At 44.7% G+C, this 24,072-nt stretch overlaps 1 protein-coding gene across 1 annotated transcript in view; it reads right to left on the reverse strand.

Annotated features, from left to right (window-relative positions):
* The window catches only part of LOC144107607 (uncharacterized), a 456,961-nt gene that overhangs the window by 126,530 nt on the left and 306,359 nt on the right, over nt 1–24,072 (reverse strand). The window lies entirely within an intron of this gene.

Here is a 24,072-nt window from a genome sequence, read left to right on the forward strand (position 1 = left end):
CGAACGTAAGCAACACACTCTCATTCTTCTTGAGAAGGAAAACTCCGGATGGTCGCGCGCTGTCTGCATCAGAGGCTAGTGTTACGTTTCGCCTACGACGCGCGGTATAGCCGGCGCGGATGCAACGGACGCCGGGCCTTCGTTCAAAGTGGCGGTCATTTTGACCCGCTCATCGCTGCCGCAACGCCTCCCGCCAAGCGCGTCCAGGCAGGTTTCAATGCCACGTGTCGTCGTGTGTGCGTGTGTGTGTGTGCATGTTGGTGCCCACGCTTGTCAAAGCGCGGCAGCCGGGGAGAGGAGCTCCCCAACTGGGAGGCGAGGAGGTCTGACCGGTGCCGGCCCGGCGGACGCGCACGTCACGTCTGAACATGTCCGAGCGTCGCCGTATCGGGCGCCTCATCCCGAGCCGTTCCTTCTTGCCCTCGACTCCGAGGGTATAAAAGGCAGCTGCCCCGGACGCCAAAGGGAGACTTCGATTTCTTCCTTCGAGTAACGTGGTCGCCCTGACCGGCTGCTCTTTTGCGATGCCAGAATAAACAAGTTGTTCTGTTGGCAGTCGACTCCTCCTTTGCCAGGACCTTCGGATGTTTCCAGCTGTGCCCCAGGCCGCCAGGCCAACGCTACCCTTGGGGCTTGCAACCCATTTGCAACAACTGGTTGCCAGCGGTGGGATCGCGACAACGGAGGCCAGCAGCGAAGATATGCGGTCAACTGTAGGCTGAGCAGCACAACGACCATCCGGGAGCAGTGCACCGAGCCCTGTGTGATGACTGGTTGCCTGCAGCGGAACGACTGCGCTGAATTCTTGGCTGCGAGGTTTGGTGAGTGCGGGACTTTCTTCTTCTGAGTTTTGCCAGGCCTTTGTTAGTGTCAGAAACAGGCTGGTAATTGTGTTGTCGTTGCTGCCGGGTTAGTTTGCGGCAAGACAATAGTAGGCAGTAGAGAAAGCAGCATTCGGAGCAGCCATGGATTTGAAGTCGTTGCGCAAACCGAAATTGCTGGAGCTTGCAAGAGAGTTGGGTCTGGATGTCTCAGACAAACTCAGAAAACCAGAACTGCTAAGGGCTATTCTTGAGTTGGAGGCTGAGGATGACGAGCTGTCGGAATGCCTTGAGACCATTGAGGAGAGGGAGCAAAAAGAGAAAGACGAGATCGAACGTAGAGCAAAAAGAGGAGCGCGAATTTAAAGAGCAAAAAGAGAAAGACGAGCGCGAACGTAAAGAGCAAAAAGAGGAGCGCGAACGTAAAGAGCAAAAAGAGAAAGACGAGCGCGAACGTAAAGAGCAAGAAGAGAAAGACGAGCGCGAACGTAAAGAACAAAAAGAGAAAGACGAGCGCGAACGTAAAGAACAAAAAGAGAAAGAAGAGCGCGACCGTCAACACGCTTTGGAAATGAAGCGTCTCGAGGTAGAGATGGAACGCGCTCGTAACGGAAGTCAGGCACACGGTGCAGGAGAACGGGTATCGTTCAAAATGACTGACCTGATGCGGCCGTTTACGCTTGGAGAGGACATTGGTTTGTTCCTGGTTAAATTTGAGCGAACGTGCGAGAAGCAGGGGTTCTCTCGGGAAACGTGGCCACAGCGCTTGCTCACTTTGTTACCCGGCGAGGCGGCCGACGTAGTCGCTCGCTTGGAGAGGAGGCAGAGGATTTCGACCAAGTGAAATCGAGTCTGCTAAAAAAGTACAGGCTGTCAGCGGAGGCGTTCCGTCGGAAGTTTCGGGAAAATGAAAAAGGCAGAAGTGAGTCATATACAGAGTTTGCCTACAGGCTTATGTCAAACATGCAGTAGTGGCTCAAAGAAGAGAAAGCGTTTGGTGACCACGAGAAAATTCTGCAGTGTTTCGGGCTAGAACAGTTTTATAGTCGGTTACCTGAGAACGTGCGGTACTGGGTCTTGGATAGGCCAGACTTTAGTACAGTGGCTAAAGCCGCCGAGCTAGCCGAGGAGTTTGTGACGCGTCGGGCTCGCGGAGCTAAGGACGGTCAAAAGGGTGAATTTGGCTCCGAGTCTGAGAGGCCGAAGTTCACACCCATGAGAGCAAGGGGGGACACAGGTAGTGCGGATGCGAGTAAAAAGCAGTCCGACCGAACGTAAGGAGACGGCGGCAGCCGAAGCCGAAAGCAGAAAGCGGTTCGAGAGGAGGCAAGCGCGCGTGTGTTATACGTGCCAGAAGCCGGGTCACTTTTCGGCGCGCAGTGTCCAGAAACAAAAAGAAAAGTCGTGTGTTTGTCATTATGTAGCACTGACGAGAACATGAAGCTTCTCGAGCCTTACATGCGAGACTTCCTCGTGAACAGGAAAGAGTGCCGAGTGCTTCGTGATTCTGCAGCTACAATAGATGTAGTTCACCCCTCTTACGTAGAACCCGATATGTTCACGGGTGAGTGCGCATGGATCAAGCAAGCCGTGGAAGCTCATAGCGTGTGTCTGCCCGTAGCAAAAGTGCTTATTGAAGGACCTTTCGGAGCACTTGAGACGGAGGCCGTAGTGTCATGTATGCTGCCCCCCCAGTACCCGTACCTATTTTCGAACAGGTCCGATCACCTCCTGCGCGAGAAGAGGCTTTTGTTTGGTGAGGCTAGCGTTCAGGCCTTAACCAGATCGAGAGTTCGGGAGCTCGCTGCAAAGGCGGTAGTGGCGGGGCCGACGTTGTCGAACAATGAAAAAGGGTCGGAGGCGCAGCAAGCTGATATTCCGAGCACGTCCGAACTAAATAAAATTGAGCCTGTAGCGTTGAAGGCACCAGGTACTGGAGAGGAAATGCCCGACACGGGAAAGTTAGAAGAGCTTCCGGGACTAGGCTCAGTGACGAACAGGGAAGACACTGATCAGGTCATTAGTGACTTAATCATGAAAGCACCGCTGTCGGCTGAGCAGAAAACTGAACTACACCAACTCTTACAAGAGTTTCAAGGTCAGTTCTCTGAGAGGCCTGGTAGGACTTCTGTCCTTACTCATGATATAGAACTTACCTCCCCAGAGCCAGTACGATCCAAGGCGTACCGGGTGTCACCCCGCCAGCGCGATATTATGGAGGCTGAGGTAAAGAAAATGCTACAGCTCGGTGTTATTGAGGCGGGTGAGAGTGATTATACCTCCCCTTTGATTTTAGTTGAGGTACCGGGCAAGGAACCTCGTCCTTGCGTCGACTACCGCAAGCTTAATTCCATCACTAAGGATCAAATTTATCCGATCCCTAACATCGAAGAGCGCCTTGAGAAAGTTAGTAGCGCTCAGTTTATTTCCACCCTAGATCTTGTCAGGGGTTATTGGCAGGTTCCACTTACAGAAGAGGCTAGTAGGTATGCGGCGTTCATTTCACCAATGGGAACATTCCGTCCTAAAGTTTTGAGTTTTGGTTTGAAGAACGCGCCATACTGCTTTTCAAGCCTCATGGACAAAGTGTTGCGGGGACAGGAAGAATTCGCTTTACCCCATTTAGACGACGTAGCGATATTCTCCGCATCCTGGTCTGAGCATATGGCACACTTGCGGGCAGTGCTAACCCGCCTGCGCGAAGCGGGCTTGACAGTCAAAGCTCCCAAGTGCCAATTAGCACAGGCCGAGGTTGTCTACCTCGGTCACGTGATTGGACAGGGTTGTCGCTGCCCCTCTGAAATAAAGGTGGCCGCTGTGCGAGACTTCCCGCAACCGCGCACGAAGACCGATATTCGGTCGTTCTTAGGTGTCGGGTACATCCCCAGGTACTCCGATATCGCGGCTCCCCTGACGGATGCTCTAAGAAAAACAGAGCCCCAAACAGTCGTCTGGGGCGAGACAAAGGAAAGAGCTTTTAGCGCCCTAAAGAGCGCCCTAACAAGCCAGCCTGTGCTACGATCGCCAGACTACACAAAAGGGTTCGTTGTTCAGTGCGATGCTAGTGAGCGAGGCATGGGCGTTGTACTGTGCCAACGGGAAAATGGAGAAGTGGAACACCCCGTCCTGTATGCTAGTCGTAAGCTGACCTGTCGTGAGCAGGCGTACAGCGCCACCGAGAAAGAGTGTGCGTGTCTCGTGTGGGCCGTTCAGAAATTGTCATGCTACCTAGCCGGCTCGAGGTTTATCATTGAGACGGATCACTGCCCTCTCCAATGGCTGCAGACCATCTCTCCCAAAAATGGCCGCCTCCTGCGCTGGAGCCTCGCTTTGCAACAATATTCCTTTGAGGTGCGTTACAAAAAGGGGAGTCTCAACGGTAACGCCGATGGCTTAAGTCGAGGCCCCTAACGTAGGAATCCGCCTCAAAGTTGTTTGTTACTGATGTTTTCTTCCTGAGGCAGGGTTTTCAACATATTGCTTTTGTTTAGTGTTTCAAAGTGATGACGTGCTTTCTAGTGCAATTTTCCCATTTGTGGACGCGTTCTGAGTGCTGCTTGACTACTGTAAGGAACTAGGCAGTAGTATAAAAGGGGAAAGAGCCTGGCAGAGCTTAGTGAGGGTTGTCTCGTGCTTGCTGACTGAGCGGTTGCGTTTCGGCGTAGTTCTAACGCTTGCTGGGAACGACAACAAAAGTGGCAACTCTCCCGAAGTCCCTTTTCAGTGTCCTGTGTGAATCTGAACCTGAGAACGAGGCCTTCTCTGTGCGCTGCGCTCAAGCAACGCCGAGGGACGACCGATTTCGATTACAAGCATCATCGAGCGACATCCCTCCGGACCGCGGATGCAGTCCCCTGACCATCGGGATCTCCTTCTCCCGGCGGGGCGGTATTTTACGTTTCGCCTACGACGTGCGGTATAGCCGGCGCGGATGCAACGGACGCCGGGGCTTCGTTCAAAGTGGCGGTCATTTTGACCCGTTCATCGCTGCCGCAACGCCTCCCGCCAAGCGCGTCCAGGCAGGTTTCAATGCCACGTGTCGTCGTGTGTGCGTGTGTGTGTGTGCATGTTGGTGCCCACGCTTGTCAAAGCGCGGCAGCCGGGGAGAGGAGCTCCCCAACTGGGAGGCGAGGAGGTCTGACCGGCGCCGGCCCGGCGGACGCGCACGTCACGTCTGAACATGTCCGAGCGTCGCCGTATCGGGCGCCTCATCCCGAGCCGTTCCTTCTTGCCCTCGACTCCGAGGGTATAAAAGGCAGCTGCCCCGGACGCCAAAGGGAGACTTCGATTTCTTCCTTGGAGTAACGTGGTCGCCCTGACCGGCTGCTCTTTTGCGATGCCAGAATAAACAAGTTGTTCTGTTGCCAGTCGACTCATCCTTTGCCAGGACCTTCGGATGTTTCCAGCTGTGCCCCAGGCCGCCAGGCCAACGCTACCCTTGGGGCTTGCAACCCATTTGGAACACTAGGAAGGGGGAGGAAAATGCCTTCGTCGCCGTTCCATGGCGTGTTGGTTGTTCATTGTTCGGGCTACAGGTGCAGAAGGGTGAATGGAGGAAGTTAGAGCGCCAGAAGTTAAGCGCAGGTGCGAAGAATTTATGCGTCAGGTAAAAAAGCAGTCCTGCCAGCAATATGGCGCTACGTGGAAACGTGTATAGCAAGAAGGAAAAGAGAAAGAAGGATTTTAGGAGGAGAGAAAAATCATGAATGAGAAGTGCACCCTTCCTTGCTTCTGAAAAACACCTCTCCTATTGCGGACATGCTGACTTGGAATACCCTTGGAATGCAGCCCTTTTGGAATGTGCTGTTTTTATGGAAGCTCCTTTTCCGATGTTTTCAAACTGCACTCCTCTCTGGAGGGCAACAGACGAGTTGGTACCTGCTTAGTGGTTGCGTCCTGTGTTTCGCTGCATGTTTTATTAGCTTGCAGTTCCTACATCCGTAGTATTCTTCACAATACAGTTTTCACCGACGTCCTAGCGGCCGCCACCTCTGGGCCTAGATTACGGCGTTGAAAGCCAATACGTTTTCTGTAATCCGCTTATCGCCAACCTTTTTCCGCGCACGCAGTGGAAGGTAGATTGTGGGACCAAAAATGACTGCCTTGACGTCATGGCTTCTTAAAAAAACAAAATGAGGCCCTTTTTTGCGTGTAATTAACTGCTTTCCGTCTTGTTAACAGCTGCTTTCTTGTAACGATTACTTCTACTAATATTGAAGCATATTTCTTTGCTTTTTCATAATCTCGTCCAAGCTGATGTCAGTGGAAACCACTTTACAAGGAACTATATCACGAGAGCGTCAGCAATACATTGAGACTCTGTTCAAGCGTGTCAGAAAGTAGTTCAACAGAGCTGGCCCTCGTTGCACAAACTGCTTTATCTTAATAAAATTGGTGAACACGAATTAAAGGTATATCGACGCGGCGCAATTTTTTTCGTTGCTGTCCATCGTGTTTGCGAGATGTATTCAGAGCGATGGATTCGGATAAGAGCGGAGATAAGAGTTCAATCGTGACAGTTTGAGTAGCCTCCGCTTTGCTGATTACATAACTCAGGGCCTAGGGGAGAATGGCCCATGATTGAACGCCCGTTGTAAGCACTCAACACAGAAGGTTCGGAGCAAAACTAGATGAGAATAAGGTTATTATCAACTGGCCGGGAATTGCAGAATAGTTGCGCGGCACCAAGTACGGACCATAGGCATGAAATCGCTAGGAGAATATGAATGAGGGAGCTGGAGAGCACTGACAGGCACTCTCAGGTTATGTCCAGACCCAGAAACAAATCTTGCCACACGTCGATCAAAAACTTCGACGTTAACGAAAAGGCTTCAAATTATAATGTGGAAACAAAGATGTCCGTTTCAGTGTTTTAAATGACGCGGGAATCTGGACAGTGTTACCAGACATACAGTATACGCTATGCATACTTTCAAGTTCTGCACAATGGCATGGAGCTAGTTAGAACAGCCACACATTTTTTTTTAGCACAGCTGCGTCAAACTTTTACTCTGAGAACGCTTTGTGGTTTGTCACGCGTAGTACTGGTGCTCTCTTCTGAACCAAGGCAGCCGAAATCGAGACGGGCTCCCTAGGCACCATTATATCAGGTTCCTACACGCACGGATCGTTTCCAGTAATGACAGTGTTATTACGTGCAAGTCCGCGGGTGCACTTTTAACTGCGTAAAATTTAGGACTGATGTCTTTGTATTTAAAACAGTGTTTTAAACACGTTTGCGAATCCTCACATGCATTCTTCTAGCTGAAGCTCAAGCCATCAAATAGCATGGAATCAATTTTAACGCAGCAGCTTCTCTCCCAGCTTTGGCACACGCAACCAGCTTCCATGGAGGCGCCCTCTGCAATATGGTGGGCGATAACTAGTCGCACATAAAAAGAAATCGGAAAGCTTTTTTATCAACAATGAGCCAGACCGCCACGTAGTACTACTTTAAATCATATATTTCGGGGTACTTAAAAATGATGAGGGCTTTTCTACACCTTTTTATATTTCGCGGTTATATATTAATGCCCAGAAATTGAAATATTTAGGCCATTTCTATGACGATGCTACATTTATTGACAGGAGCACGCTTTGAACATCGTAGGTTAATAGTGTAAAGCTGAAGCTGTTATTAGCGCAAATTTGTAGTTTTCTTCTGGTAGAACGTTAAAAGCCAGTTCCGAGCGTGGCTTTGCGGCGCCAGTAAATTCCGGAAGTATACCTTGGACATCATTTCATCGAATCACATATACATCGTAGAATTCGGATAGCGAACCGAACTTCATTTACTGAAACGATCGCAACTACACCAAATTATCTATTTGCTACTTTTGTCACAAAACACAGAACGTTGGCAGATAGCCAAAGCCATGTCCAGATTATTCAAGCTTACGGGTAGGCTATTATCGGAAATAAACTGAAAAACTAAATTAACTTAGACTCGAGCTAGTTAGAAAGGACTTAGAATCTAGCTAGCTTTCACGCAGTCTCACTCGCCCACGTGATCAGTACATATAAGCGTTGCGTTAATTGCTTTGCAACCTCGGGCCCTTTATGGCACTGCAATTGAACTGCTGTTGTTGTAATTGCGTTTCACCTGTGTTTCTCGTTTTCTGTTCCATGGTCCTTTTGTGTATGTACGTATGTTCTGTATATATGTGTTGAAAGGGCAAGGGAGGAAGGGGGTATGCATGCGTTTTGCAATAAGAATGAAATTGTCGCTTAAATTTTTGTCCACCGCAATTCCTCATATGACATCAAGCCCGTGCTTTCCTAGAAGTGACGAGCCGACAGCGTCGCTCAATTGTTCAAAAACAACATAAGCAGCGCACCATTGTACGGAGGCAAAGTTTGAAGGAAAGAAAGGTAGGAGTCGAAGGAAGAGTGATTAATTAATAGAGGAGGTAAGCCCATCGCAGAGGTGAAGCGCTAGGACCGAAATGGTCCGCTTTCAGCACCGAAATGAAGAGATTGATGTAGACTGCGATTTTCAGAAGAAAACGGAAACACAAAATGAGCGCTAGAAGCGCTAAGAACCAGTTATGGAGAGCCCTTCTGTTCATGATTATTTTGTTGTGCTCATTAAAAAATTCTTTTCGCCTTTTTTCGTGTTACATGTCATTTTCACACTTGGCTACATTTCGGCTACTTTTTCTCTCTCTTTGGCGTTTAATGCTCGGACACATTTGACAGCCCAGCTTCAGGCGCATCCACATGCTTAGCAGCGTGCCCCTCAGGCTTAATGTTCTCTCGGGACTATTCCACCGCCTGTGTCGCAAAACAAACGCGGACTCCCTATTCTTGCCCTTTGAGTGTTGCGCAGCGGATGTGCAACCTTTTCTTTCGGAGCAACCTCGGTACCAGTAATTGGGTTTGAAGAAGGCCTGCAAGCGTTTTTTACTTTTTTAGGCACACAGCACACACACACACTGATCCTTAACACCCCCCCCCCCCAAAAAAAAAAAGAAAACAAGACCGGACCTTCATGAGTCTCTTCGAAACACGTAAGCGCGGTTTAGCAAGCCACGTAGTTGGAGTAAAGCTGCGTTTACCTTAAAAATACAAGTTAGCCGAAACATGTGAAGAAAACAAGTCATGCCTCGTTAATGCGTTAATAAGAACCCCGTTAATATGGACGACTCGAATTAGCAACAATATAACAAAGCTAGCCGTCGCGGCAAAAAAATATCATGACATCTGACGCGAAGGCAGCCACGGGCCTGTGTTCAGTTGGCGCTATTTCCTAAATCACACACACAAAGCAAGGAGGCATATTTGGCGCCGTTCCTTTCTGCCCCTGTGCAAAGCCTGCCGAGAGGGAGCGCCGACGAGCCGACGTGGCCTTGAAAATAATCCGGCAAGCCGGTCCGAACCGCGTTTCCTTCTCCTCTCTTTTTCTTTCGATGCGTGGGCGCGGACAGCTGCGGGTACTGCTAGAAAAAAAAAACGGAAGAAAATAAAACATTTTTTTTCATGACGTGACCGAAGAATCGGGATTTTGGCGGCATTGGAAGCCGAAGCCGAAGGCAATTTTTGCCGCCGGCATGGCCAGCATGGCCGCGGTAGATTAGAACGTCGGGCACAATTTTCCTTCATGTCAGGCATGATTCGGCGTTTGCACGGACGTTTCTCTGCTGCGTGTAGCTGCTTCTAGTCCTATATTCGTGTCTTTTTCCACTGTTCCCTCTGCGGCAAATGTGTTCAGTTCAGGATGCTTGATGCGAAGACGGATTTGAGTTGCAATGATTTGGCGTGTGCGACTTCGTGAGGCCACCAGCCAGGGCGGATCGAGCACGCGAGTAGAGTGGAGTTACTTCCATCTTGATTTTGCGTCGCTACATGTAAGTCATCAAGCAGTGCATGCACAAGCATAGAAAGTTGGGCTTGTTGACGTGAGTTGGTCTTAAAAACAGCGCTAAAGATGGTCAACACGAGGCTAAAGACAAACACAAATAAGCGCTGACTATCAAGTGTTTTTTTTATTAAATGAAATGCGTATATATATACAATGAAAGACTTATCAAGACAACACAAGTTATCTGGAAAGCACGTGGGAGGTCAGATAAGTCAATTCCCTCTCGGATAGTGTATATATATATATATATATATATATATATATATATATATATATATATATATATATATATATATATATATATATATATATATATATATACGCCTTTTGTTTTTGAATAAAAATCGATTGAATAGTCAGTGCTTCTTTGTGTTTGTCTTTCGTCTCGTGTCTCGTTCTTGTTGCGCTGTGAGCAAAACTGAATATTTCTCGTGCCGTCTTTCCTAAGTTATCAAGACGAAGCTGGGTGATTCCACGCGAGATCAAACTGCCTAAATATTTCTTATTTTATGTTTTCTTGATTCAGTGGGCCAACAGTGAGTTTCGTTTTGTCAAAGTGGTAATATTTCAGAAGAAAAACATTGTAAACGACGCCGTGGCAGAGGCAGCATTTTCAGGCACAGCTCGTTTTCGCAAATTTGCCATGACGTAAGATTCTAAATGTGAAAGCCATGATGGATATATTTCTCGTGATAAATGTACAAGTGAGAAGGAATATGTTAGGCTTATTTCTGCAACCTAGACGTATTCGTTTGCTGAAAAAAATTTCGAATAAGAGACGTCTCAAAACAAGACTATTCTCAAGAATTTTTTCCTCCGCAAATATGAAGCAGGTTTCCTTCAAATTTGTACAATAGATAAGCATTCAGGTGCTAAAAGGGTGTACCGACTTTCATTGCTATGTTATCTAGGGAAGTGCAAGAGATATTGCCCTAAATTTGGCATTTCTGTACAGAGCAGGGTTTTTCAAAAATGTTTTCAACCAAAAACCGCACTTCCATTTTTTCTTAAAACTCTGGAAACAAGTCTCGAGAAGGAGTTGAAAAAAAAAGTACGAAAGAACGTGTCAAGAACATGTCAAGAACAAACGCGTGGCAACAAAAGCACTGGCTGATCATGCTATCTCCGAGAGCCATGACATCGACTGGGACAACACGAAGATAATCGGAAAAGAAAAGACCAAGACGACAAGGCTTTACCTAGAATCTTTTTATATTCAGACGACGGCAAACACGCTTAATCGCAACAAAGGCAATCTACCCCCGATATACTCCCGCGGCTTGCGTCATACCATGAAACCTATATAACTTACCTTCACTCCTGTCTTTCTTTCATTGTGAACAAGGCCCCCGTAAGCCGGGGCCGAAACGTCAACCTTTTTAACGATTGGTCGGCGCTTCAAAAAAGTTTTTCCACCATGAACATACCCGACCAGACGGGTTTCCGTCGAACCCTGGATTTCATTTCTTTCTTGCATTTCCAAATATTATGTAATAATGAAAGCCGGTACACTTTTTAGCACCTCGATGGTTTTTAATTGTGCAACTTTGAAGGATATGCGTTGTATGTTTGCGGAGAAAAAAATGAAAATAACATCCTTTCAGACGTGTCCTTTTTGGAATTTTTTCCAGTAAGCGACAACTTCCTCAAAACGGCGGAAATAAGCCCACATATTCCTTCTCACCAGTACGTTTAGCACTTATATTATATACATCATGCTTTCATATCTAGATACTTACGTCATGGCAAATTAGTGAAATGGAGTTGTGCTTGAAAATGCTGCCTCTGCCATGATATCGTTTAAAATTTCTTTGTCCTCAAATATTATCATATTCCCAAAATTAAATTCACTGTTGGGGTGCTGAATAATGTACGCATAATAAGTAAAATAATTGAGAAAATTAAAAACGAAATATTTAGGCAGTTTGATCTCCCCTTGGAATCTCCCAGCTTTCAGAAGTGATAAGATATGCGTCTTAATTTAAAAATATATGACCTTTTCAGCGCAGCGATAAAGCATTGACCGTACTCGCTGCCATAACATGGAACCAGGAAAGCTTGAGTACTGCCTCTCATGTTTATTTGGCGTCATGTACGCTTGCAATCAGCCAGGTTTTTTCTGAAGTGCTGTGAAGTTAAAAGTTGGTTCTTTTGCTTTGTATGTTTAGTTTTACTAGAGAAAAATTTTTTCTTTTATTTGAAACTTATCGGTTATGTTTCATGGGGCTTGACATTCCAAAGCAACTCAGGCTATGAGGGAATCCGTTGTGAAGGGATCAGAAAATTTCGACCACCTGAGGTTTTTTAACGTGCACTGACATCACACAGTACACACACGCACCACTCAGCACTCAGTGCAGATATGTTTTTAGAAGTCTATAAAGCTAAATTCTGAACACTCTGCATATTTAGACTTATGCCTGATGATGCAGGCTGTCTGTCTTTCCAAATGTGGGGCATCAGGTCAATTTAGCACCTTTTCTGCTAAAGCAGTGCTAGCATCACTCTTCCCCCCACGACAATTATTTGTTGTGTGTGATGCCTCAGCGTGTAGTAAAAACATTCATTAGAGTAAAAGATATAAGTATTCATCGAGGATAAATCCAACTGCTTTTGCGGAATTGTCGAAACAGATGTCTGATTCTGCCATACTTTTTCACATCAAGTTAAATTTAAATGCAGCGCTCTACACGTCGTACGCCAAAGAAAATAAGGAAATAAAGGGCTGAAGTGCCACAGCACGCTTGCATTTTTTCACGAAAAGCATAAGCCACGCTAACAGCGAAATTCACAAGGCTGTGGCTGCGGGCTAGTTGGTATAACATTAATGAAAAGAGAACAGCGCGAACACAGGACGAAGAGAGAAATGTACGACACAGGCGCTGACTTACAACTGATGTTTATTCGAAAGGTGCACATACATAAATAGTCTCGCGGCAAGCTGTCCGCTGAGTCAACGTCAGGGGCGGTGTAAAGGGCCGGATAAAAGCGATAAATATATTAAAAGCTATAAAAGTTCCCAAGTTTTAACAAGAAACGATGCCCTTGGGAAGGGTGACATGAGACAAAGCAAGCAACAAGATGCAGGTGAAGGATGGAAGATGGGCATGCGGTAAGAAAACGGGAACATGGTTAACACTTGAAGTTGAAAGTTGAAATTGAAAGTTTATTTATGCTTTCAAAAAAAGGTTGCAAACGTATACAGCGGGAGGTCCCATGGTACCAGACCGCGGGCGAATCCTCCCATGACAATAAATTTCAATCAGCAACAAGATAAGAAATACACAGCACATTAATTAGCGACGCAGAGAATGAATACATAGTGAAATATGAGTTATTGAAATATTTAAATATAAACAATATAATGCAGGAGAATGTACAATAAAACACTCACAGATGTCGCGATATATAGGATCAATAGCAAAAAAGAAAATCACATATTAAGAAGGAAAAGCTTTAATTTGAGTTTGAACAATGAAAACGTATTTGTTTGATGTCGAAGTTCAAAGAATTCCAAAGTGATATTTCAGAATTCCAAATAGGTACTCTGTGTAAAACAGTTAAAAACTTAAAAAGTGAGATAAAATCACTTGTCTTGATAGGCACTCTCCTTAGACATCAGGTTGATGGATGCACTGCTAACACACGTGTCGCCTCGGAATTGAATTAGGTAATCTTCATGTATCTCACGTGTGCGCTTTTCGTGATATCTTTTCAGGACCTTTTGTCTTGTCCTGGGCTGGCACGCAAGATCATTTCTTGCAATGAATAGGCAAGTTGCTGCCAGTGCCGCTATTGAGTGAAGTCGAGTGCTCCATCAGACGCTCATTGATACACCTTCCTGTTTGACCAATGTAAGACGCACCACACGATAGCGGTATCTCATATACAGCGGAAGTTACACATGGCTTTAAAAACGGCGCCCTGTGCTTAATCTTGCACGCGATTTTCGGCAGATTTTCTTGGTTGACTCGTCTGCAATAGGCCTCCTAGTTTGTTGGGCGCCGAAAAAGCTAAGTCTATTCCGTTCTTCCCGGCTATTTTCTTAAGCCTGTGGCTTGCTTTATGTACATAGGGAATTACCACTGTTCTTGACCGGTCCGGACTGCTGTTAGCTCGATGGGGATGGCGAAGCTCTCGAAGTAGTTTTTCTGCCAAGCTGGCAAGGAGCAAGAGTGGAAACACCGCGTCTGCCAACCGTCCGACTTGCGCCTGGAAACTGGTGGGGATGCAGTGAAAGCAAGATCTTTTCAGTGCGTTCCTTAGCGCTGATGTGCAACACTGCGCTTCACAAGCTTCGAGTGCTCTGATGAAAAGGGCAGGAGGCTTTTCATTGAGCGTGGCGCGTATCTCCAGCAGATGTTATATGGAGTGATGTTGAGGATCACGTCAAGGAACCTGAGTTCATTGTTTTCCCGGAAATTCTGAAGTTAAAGTGAGACCTTGCAGTTTCGAGTTAAAGAGGCCTATGATGCTTTCCGGTGTTGCTAGCTTGCTGCCGGCGTTCGGTTTGAATAAGACCAGGTAATTATCCACGTATCGCATTATCTTGACGGCCCCGTAGTTGTTAAGATTAGGGAGTAATCTCCTGTAATATTTAGCCAGTAACAGATCGCTAAGCACAGGTGCTAAGCAAGACCCTATGCACACGCCATCGTTTTGCTTGTAAAGTATCCCATCAAAGCTTACTGCAGAAGATTGAAGGTAGAGCCGGAGCAGGCCGAGGGACTTGCTGGCACTGATGCCACAGCTGTTTTGAAAGCGACTAGTTCCATGTTCTTCTGAGCTTCACTGACAGTTGCTAGAAGAGTCGGTTGCGGCAGGGAGTAGTAAAGGTCTTTGATGTCTATGGAGAAAACGCCCAACTCTTCAGGGCGCTCCAGTTGCAGGTAGCGCGATACCTCTTCGGGGTTCCTGATGAGGAATTGGCCATCAATTGCTAGCGACGACACCAAATTCTGCAAATAAGTGCCTACCATTTGCTGCCAGGTGCCCCGCTCGGAGACGATTACTCGGAAAGGGGAAGCTTCTTTGTGAGTTTTGCAGTGAAGAAGGCATTCGAAGTCTGCCCTTTGCAATTTTTTATATTTGATGCCAACTTTTCCAAGCCTGCTTTCCGCCACAGTGCTTCAGCTTGCACTTTTTTCCTTGTTTAGGAGGCCTATGCAGACAAGTCAACCAAGAAGATCTGCCGAAAAGCGCGTGCAAGATTAAGCACAGGACGCCATTTTTAAAGTCATGTGTAACTTCCGCTGTGTATGAGATACCGCTATCGTGTGGTGCGTCTTACATTGGGCAAACAGGAAGGTGTATCAATGAGCGTCTGATGGAACACTCGACTTCACTCAATAGCGGCGCAGGCAGCAACTTGCCCATTCACTACAAGAAATGCTCTTGCGTGCCAGCCCTGGACAAGACAAATGTCCTGAAAAGATATCACAAAAAGCGCACACGTGGGATTCATGAAGATTACCTAATTCAAAACCGGGGCGACACGTGTGTCAGCAGTGCATCCATCAACCTGATGTCTAAGGAGACTGCATTTCTAGACAAGTGATTTTATCTCGCATCATAAGTTTTTAATTGTTTTACACCAAGTGTTAGCCACGTTCCCGTTTTTCTGTATTTTTTTTACCGCATGCCCATCTTCCAACCTTCACCTGCATCTTGTTGCTTGCTTTGTCTCATGTCACCCTTTCCAAAGGCACCGTTTCTTGTTAAAACTTTGGAACTTTTATAGCTTTTAATATTTTTATCGCTTTTATCCGGCCATTTACACCGCCCCTGACGTTGACTCAGCGGACAGCTTGCCGCGAGACTATGTGTGTGCACCTTTCGAATAAACATCAGTTGTAAGTCAGCGCCTGTGTCGTACATTTCTCTCTTCGTCCTGTGTTCGCGCTGTTCTCTTTTCATTAATGTTATACCAACTAGCCCGCAACCACAGCCTTGTGAATTTCGGTGTTAGCGTGGCTTATGCTTTTCGTGAAAAAATGCAAGCGTGCTGTGGCATAAAATGCTGCAACCGCAGCTTCAACTTGCTCGCAGTGTTCTTGGCATCCAGGCTCTATCTCCTACTCTCTTTTGGTGTGGCCCAGGATATGAAGTACACGGTTGGAACGCAATTCCAACAGGCGAAAACATCCAATAAAGACTACTGCCTATCCGTGCTCTGTGATGCCTAGTGGGCTGAACCGCCACGCTGCAGTATGAAAGCAGCAGCGCTTCTGGTGGCTTTCCAGAGCGTAACGGGCTGCCGGAAAGGCATACGCGCTTCCCAGTTGAGCCACTGTAATATATTTCAGTTCACTATAATGATGACATTGTAGCAGTTACAACGCTGCCTGCGAAATAAAATGCTTTGGCTTCCTAAACAGTACTTCTGTGCAGTAAATTTATATGAGCAGGCCTGTTTACATTAAATTGTGTTACATATTTATGGTGATAAAAAGATGGCATGCATTTTTGAGAGGATGACCTACATCATCATGTTCATATTTAATGCAGGTTGCCAGCAGCTTGTTTTGGCTGCTTGCCCTACAAGCAGTGCCACTGCCACCACTGGTCCAGGCCCTGGCCTTTTTTGCACTGGGAAAAGCTGAGATTTTTTCAGTGAGTGCATCATTTGGAACTTTCTTACAGATTTCTGAACATATAAGATGTCATTAACACATTCAACACTGCTTTTGAAATGAGCAATATTCATATGTTTGTATGTGAAGACTTGTGCTTGCAGATTTATTGCAGAAGATGCCATTGTGAAATGCTCATTGGACTACAAACTCAGCAGTCCTGCTTCCCTTTGGTCAGAGTGAGTGAAAATTTATTTTTACTGCTGTCACTATGTTGGCAGAATAAGTATTAGAGCATGGTCTTGCATTACGAACTTGTAACAGCTGATGGAAAGTTCGCAGTAGCAGTACCAGTTACTTATTACCTGGAATTTCTTTCGGTACTGTTATGCACTCCCGTAATGCTGTGGTCTGATGGAGAATGTGAACTGATAGCAGTGTGAACTAATATTCTGCACATTGAGACTGTTTGCGTTCTTTCATTCGCAGTTTATGAATATTGAATTCTGCTGCGTTTTATGCCTTTGTGATTGTGAAAATGTTCACTTAAGCATTTTGGGTACACTTACAATGGATTGAGTTCCTCATAGCCTGAGTCGCATTGGGACGTTAAACCCCAGTAAACCTTACAATGGATTGAAGTTTACCTGTTTCAAGTCTATGCAATGCTAACGACAACGAGAACAACCTCACCGAAAGTGAAGCTTTTGTAATCTAGGGATAACAAAGAACAAAATACAAGTGTTAGCATGGCCAGCCGGTTTAGCAAGTGCGCGTGTCTACAGTTAAATTTTGGTGGGGATAGCAGATGCTTTGCTACACCGCCATTCACTTCAGAACGGTGGCAACCAGTCTTTCGATCTGTACGTCAGGTATTTGAATCAAGTATTTGGATCACGCGTTTGAATCAATCATTGGATATATTAAAATTCAATTACTTCAGTCTTAAATTGGTTCTGGCTGCCGTACGAACGTTAATGTGCCGAGAAAAAGCCCGAGAGTGTACCAAGAACACTAATTAGATTATAATTAGCATCACTGGGTAGAAGTGAGATTTATGAATCCCTCACTCCACTCTAAATATCCCACAAATAGCGCTCGACTATCCTCAGTTTGTTGAATAAAATTAATTAAAACTGGTCCCAGCGTTCGCTATCTAAGCTAAAATATTTTTGCCGAAAAAAAGTTTATTGGTGAGGAGATCTAAGTTTGAACATTTTAGAAAGGCGTGATACCAGGCACTGCTCAATAATAATCAAAAATCTAGATTAAAAAAAAAACACTTCACAGATGTTTTAATGACATTTGCACATATTCTGGCTTTCGGCATGATTCACATCGTGGATTTTTGGAAGGTATAAATGGTGTTAAGTTTAATTAAAATTAAGAAGTTTACTATTTTGACATTTAAAAAATATCTTCTCAGAATGGCCTTCTTTTCTACCTAGATTTCCATCATCAATAAAAAGGTTACATCTGATGAAACTGAATGCATCGAAAAGAATTAAAATACTGACGTTGCAGAAAAGTGTGTTTCAGAAAATAAGTAAACAGTTTATTTCACCCTGAGGTGGTCCAAGTCAAAATACGGACGGTAGCGGGTTTAGTAGAACAATTTATTGGCTTTCATTTGTGAAGTTTTATTGAGGTGGCTTTTCTTCAAAGCGAGAAAAAGATTTTTGAACTCGAGCTCTCGTGCTGCAAGTTGCGTCATCTCTTAACGCTTCATAGAGTAACACAGCACCTGTCATGACACATTTATGGCCACATAATCACTTCAGTTTACCCTCACTCACTGTAGTGCATGTTTAGGGCTGGAGCGAAGGCAGGTATCGCATGACATTCGGCGGCAGGTATGCAATAATAGAATTCGTTATCGATTTTGAAGTTGAAACGAACCCGCTATGGCATAAGGCAGCCAATAGCAGCCAAACAATGGCTTTCATTGTGCTGTCTCGCTTGAGCCACAAGGAAGGAACGACCACCCGGCCCAGCTATCGTAACACCATTCCTTATAATGTCCGAATAAGATCGCGGAAATCATGTGCCTCGTAGCGCACGTGATGGTACGAAGTCCTCACCACGGCTTCTGGTAAAGCGAGACACGCTGGCGCTGGCCCGGTCCGATCAAGTGAAGCTCCCTTGCTCTTCAGTGAGCAAACATATTGCGACCGTGGCACCGGCACGCAGTCGCCTGCTCCTTGAATCCTGTATACTCTTTTTCTTGCATAGCAGGCAACGCTGCTAAATCTAGCAAGCCTTTTTGCAATGGTTAAGTCCGTGCCCAAAATGTAGTTCACCATACAAGCACAGTGTCCACATGTATATTTTGTGCTGCAAATCTCAATTACCATGACTGACAGACTCCTGCCCTTCGTTTTACCTCTTGCCACATTTTTGTCCTGCGGCTCATCCAGGCTTCGAGAAGTAAAAATGAAATTTGGTGATACGATATGCATCTCATAGGGCGAATCGCATATACACCATCCGCGCCTCACGCAGTGAAAATTATAGCCAGAGGTCCTGAACACTTGGAGATTTACAGCTTTGAGCGTGGTTTTGTCATACCAGTTCATTTTATACCCGTTTGTATTGAAACGTTGAGCGAGGCCTTGATAACTGATGATATGTGGCGGAGTAAAATGGTATTGCGGACACACTACATCCGCAGCGTTGGCTGCTATGTATGAAACGGAGTATATGTGTCTGTCATGTCTCGCACAACAATGACTTAGTTGGCATGAACACACTGAATAACAATGTCACTGGTGCTCATGCCACCCCGGCAGCACAAAGAAAATCTTCCCTCGATTATCTGTTCATCTACAGAATGTCCTCATGCCTGTCCACAGTAGAAACTTCACTTAGGATTGACAGCTGTGCTGTGCTCTGTGATGAAGAGGTGCAAATAGACGACGCAGCTCGTGGCGGACGAGCTTAAATTCAAAAGTTCTATTCTCTCTCTAAACAAAAATTACCTCGATGAAAACTTCAGAATTGAAACGCAATAAACTGTTGTTCTAAACCTGCCATCGCTGGTATTTTTACTTGGACTACCTCAGAGTGAAATGAACGAGTTTTTATGGTCCCAAACGCACTTTTCTGCAACTTCAGCATTTTATTTCACTTCGACTCTCAGTTACATGAGGTGTAATATTTTTATGCGTAATAGACATTTAGGAAAGCAAGATGGCTTTTTCTTAATTTAAAAAGAGGAGTACATATTTTTAAATGTCAAAACAGTTGAATTATTATTTTGTTTAAATTAAAGTAATAATTATACCGTTCAAAAATACAAGATCTGAATCATATCAAAAGCCAGAATCATTGCAAATTTCATTAAAACATTTGTGGAATATCTTCTAAAAATCTGAATTTTTCGTCGATCATTGAGCGGTGGCAGTTTCAAACGTTTTCGCATTGTTCAAACTGCACTCACCTCACGATTAAATTTTTTCGGCATCTGGCTTAGATTTCACACATTTCAAAAATTTTACATGAAGTTTTGAACAAATTGGATATGGTTGGGATGAACTCTGGGACGTTTGGCTTGAAATGACTCATCATTGACAGTAAAGGGATGATGTTTTGGGTAAACTGCGACTTCTTTCACACTTAGCTTTCCTGATTGTGACCAATGTTGCCACAGTGCTCTTTTATATTGACGTAGTTATTTGCGTTTGATTTTTATTTCGGCTCAGTCATTACACCAGTCATAATTATTTTCCTCAAAAACCCTGCGTTTCTGGTTAACCAAAGCTTTGGCACTGTTACTTTAAAGTCATCACTATTAAGAGACACACAGTACCTTAGTTCTGACAGTGACCAATGTGACTGACTGCAGGTGCCAGAAAAAATAATAAATATTGCAGTCGAAATAAAGAGTTAGAGCAATAGCTTTGTATAGCCTGCCCCCATGGAGTGCACCCACCCTATCACATGTTCTAAAGCACCCCCCCCCCCCCCGGCTGCATATAGCTTAGGCTCACGTGCTTTGCACTAACATTGGACAGTAGGTAAGTGCAGGCATTATCAACTGAAGACCTCAACCCTCGTGGAGGTGGAGTTCCAAGTGTGGGCGCACCGAGCAAGAAAGTGCACTACAAAAAATTCACCATAATGCTGATTTTTTGTATGGTGCACACAACTGGAGTAATACAGCACAGCACCATCAAAGTAAACTAGCTACGTGGTGGCACTAAGGCGGGGTAAAAGCCCTTGTGCAGTCATTTCAATGCTGATGGTGGCCCAAGCATATGCAGATGTTGTTCTATTTATTTATTTATTTAGAGTACACCCTGCAGCGCCGAAGCATTTTAGCAGGGGAGTGGGTAATAGCATAAAGTGACGAGTACGTGAATATAATAACCCCAAAAGGGAGGGATGACAAACAAGCATCAAGATCAGTAGAACAGAAAAAAGGACAAAAAAACAAAAAAAACATGCATGCATTCGCTTTGGGACAAAGCGTACAGTCAATGGCGCAAAATAACAGTGCAATTACAAATCACTGATTAGACTTAAAAATACATCTCGGGGAGCACCCACGACGTCAACCGGCAACTTATTTCATTCAGTAATACTACGGGGAAAAAAGGAATACTTCATTTAGTTTGTTTTGCAGGTAATTTCCCGTATTTTGAAACTGTGGTCTCTTCTGTTTGAAACATACTGGGGTGGTTTGAGGTATGTAAGCTTGTCAATGCCTGTCGAGTCAGTGTATATTGCATACAGTAGTTTCAGGCGGTGCTTTTGGCGTCTTATGTGTAGCGGTTCTAGTCCGACTTGTTTGTTTATTTCTGTAACGCTTAAGCGTCCGGAGTACAGCCTTGATATGAATCTGGCAGCGCGGTTTTGTATGGCTTCTATTTTATCAATCAGGTACCACTGGAGGGGATCCTATAATGCAGACGCATTTTCTAATTGCGGCTTTACCAGCGACTCATATGCTGTAATTTTTAGAATCGGAGGGGCAGTCCTAAGGGTTCGTGTAAGTAGGCTAAGCATTTTCCCGCCTTTTTCGACAGTCGTGGTAACATGGCTCGAAAAGGACAGATCTGCCGTCAAAAGAATACCTAAATACTTCATTCACCTTTCTTAGCATCGAATCACCCAGTTTGTAGGTGAGTTCACTAGTGATTTTAGATTTAGTAAATGTTACCTGGTAACATTTGTCTGTATTCACGCTAAGTTCCCAGTTTTGGCACCAAGAGGCTATACTGTTTAGGTCATGCTGGAGTGCATCTATATCAGGTTGATTGCAAATAGATCTGTACATAACGCAGTCGTCTGCAAATATTCTCATTTGTGAGGAAATGTTTGAAGCGATATCATTGATGTAAATTAAAAAGAGTAGCGGTCCTAGTACAGAGCCCTGCGGCACTCCCGAGGTGATTTGAGCAAAACTAGAATTCTTGCCACCAATAACTACGCTTTGCGTTCTGTCGTTCAGGTAGTCTTCAATAACCTTGATGACTTTTGTATCTAAGTTAAGAGTTCTCTTTTTGTGTATTAACAGATTATATGATACGGAATCAAATGCTTTGCGATAATCAAGAAAGACTGCATCGGTACGCATTCTTTGTGCGGCAGTATCTGCAAGCTCATAAAATTGTGCAATTAATTGAGTGGTGCAGCTCACTCCTTTGCGGTAACCATACTGATTTGGAAAGAAAAAATTGCTTCCTCCTAAGTGCCTAATTATATTGCTATAAAGAATGTGCTCAAAAACTTTACATTTAATGGAACAAAGTGAAATTGGCCTAAACATAGTTACGGAGGATTTAGAACCGCTTTTACACTGGTACTAAATAGGCTTTTCTCCAATCATTAGGAAGTATGCTACTTTTGAGGGTTTTGCAGAATATGATTTGTAAGTATGAAGATATAATGAAAAAACAGGTTCTGAGTATCTTCGGAGAGATTCCGTCTGGACCTGTGGCTTTGACTTCATTCATAGAATTGAGACACTTTCTCATACCTTCCAGTGTAACCATAATTGGAGACATTATGTTTGGCACACTGGAAGTAGTGCTTGGAAAAGTGATCCTTTTTACTTTTTTAGAAACACTGATTGGAAGTAACAGTTAAAACAGTCCGCTTTGATGCTGCTTTCGGATATCTGGATTCCATTGTGAAGAATACTCGGAGTGCCCACCGTTTCCTTGCGCGTCTTTCTTAGATAGCTCCAAAAAGCTCCTGTATTTGTCTTAATAGATTCAGCTAGTCCGGAAGAGTACATATCTTTTGCTGTACTGACAGCTTCGATATATTCTGTATGTAGCTCTTGCAGACGGCGTTCAAGTTTGTTTGAAGGATTCGTTTTATATTTTTGGTAAGCACGAGTCTTTTGTTTTATCTTCCTTTTAACCTCATAAGTCATCCAGGGTTTGTCTCCTTTTGCTTTATTTGAGATGTATTTGAAAAGTACAGGTTTTGCAGTCAGTGTTGACCGCTCGTTTTTACAAAAAATTCCATAGAAAGTCTGCACTCTCAGACGAATGTCGCAAAAAACCTGGAATTTCGCTTCCTTGACTAAGGTGATTTCGTTAAAATTTGTTCTGAAGTAGTGATGCACTTTGCGAGTTTCATGGCCAGCAGGAATTATTTGTGGCAGTGTAAGCATTGCAGTTACAATCTTATGATCACTAATACCAGGTGACACACAAACATCATGAACAACACTCGGGTCATTGCAAAATAACAGGTAGAGGATGTTATTTCCGCGCGTGCCTTTCACAACGTATTGATCAAACCCATATTTGCAAACCATGTCAAAAAATGCTGAACAGGTTCTGTCTGAGCGCATGCTCTCATCCCCGTTTAAGTTTTGAAAGTTAGTCACCTGCTAACACAATGCGATTATCAGGAAGTGAAGCCAGTGTGTTAGCTAGTGATGTGATAACTTGTGGTCGCGCGCTGGGTGGATGGTAAACTGCACCCAACGTTATCGTTCCTTTATCAGGAGTGGGAAGCCTGCAACAAATTGATTGGTGATCGCTGTTTTCAACATCAATTGCAGTACACTGCAAGATTTCCTTAACTAAGATAAATACTCCGCCGCCTCTAGAGTTCCTGTCTTTTCTAGAGACTTGATAACCCAAAAGAAACACTTCACTATCTCTTACTGAGTCGTCTAGCCATGATTCCGTAGCAAAATTATGTCTGGGTTGAGCATCTGTACAAAACCATAAAACTCATCCATTTTATTTTTAATGCTTTGGCAGTTTATTAAGAGAACAGAGCATTCAGAATTTTGGGACTCCTATTACTTAAAACTGGTCATTCCTTATTTAGTTTACAGACTGGGTATCCCCATCCCACCCAAAAGCCTCTCCATTTATAATTAGTTTGTCATATACTAGAGACACCTTGTCCTTACCGCTAAGTTTTCTTGGCTTACCAACAGCCCAGAGCTTCTGACAAATTTCTCTGACACGTCGAGAGTAGTCCCGTGAGATAACATAATCAGAGCCTTTTAGTTTATTGCCATTGCTTAAGATCAGTTCGATGTCCCTGTATGATGCAAAGTTTTGCTATTATATGTAGTTTACGCTCAATTGTGTGTTTGCCTATCCTATGAGCCCGCTGAATCTCCCCTATGTTTACTTTTAACATGTCCTAGCAAAGATTCCTAACAAAGTCTTCAGAAGTTTGCCAGCTTTCGCGTGGTTACTTGTCTTGGAAGCCATAGAAAATTAGGTTCATCCTTCTGCTGATATTTTATAAGTGATCTATTTTTTTGGCTGTCATAACTTTTTCCGAACATATTTGCGTACCCCTATTTCTACTAACAGTCTCGCGTTCTTTGCTTTCGAGA

The sequence above is a fragment of the Amblyomma americanum genome, chromosome 10 (assembly GCF_052857255.1).
Source record: "Amblyomma americanum isolate KBUSLIRL-KWMA chromosome 10, ASM5285725v1, whole genome shotgun sequence".
NCBI classification, from domain to species: domain Eukaryota; kingdom Metazoa; phylum Arthropoda; class Arachnida; order Ixodida; family Ixodidae; genus Amblyomma; species Amblyomma americanum.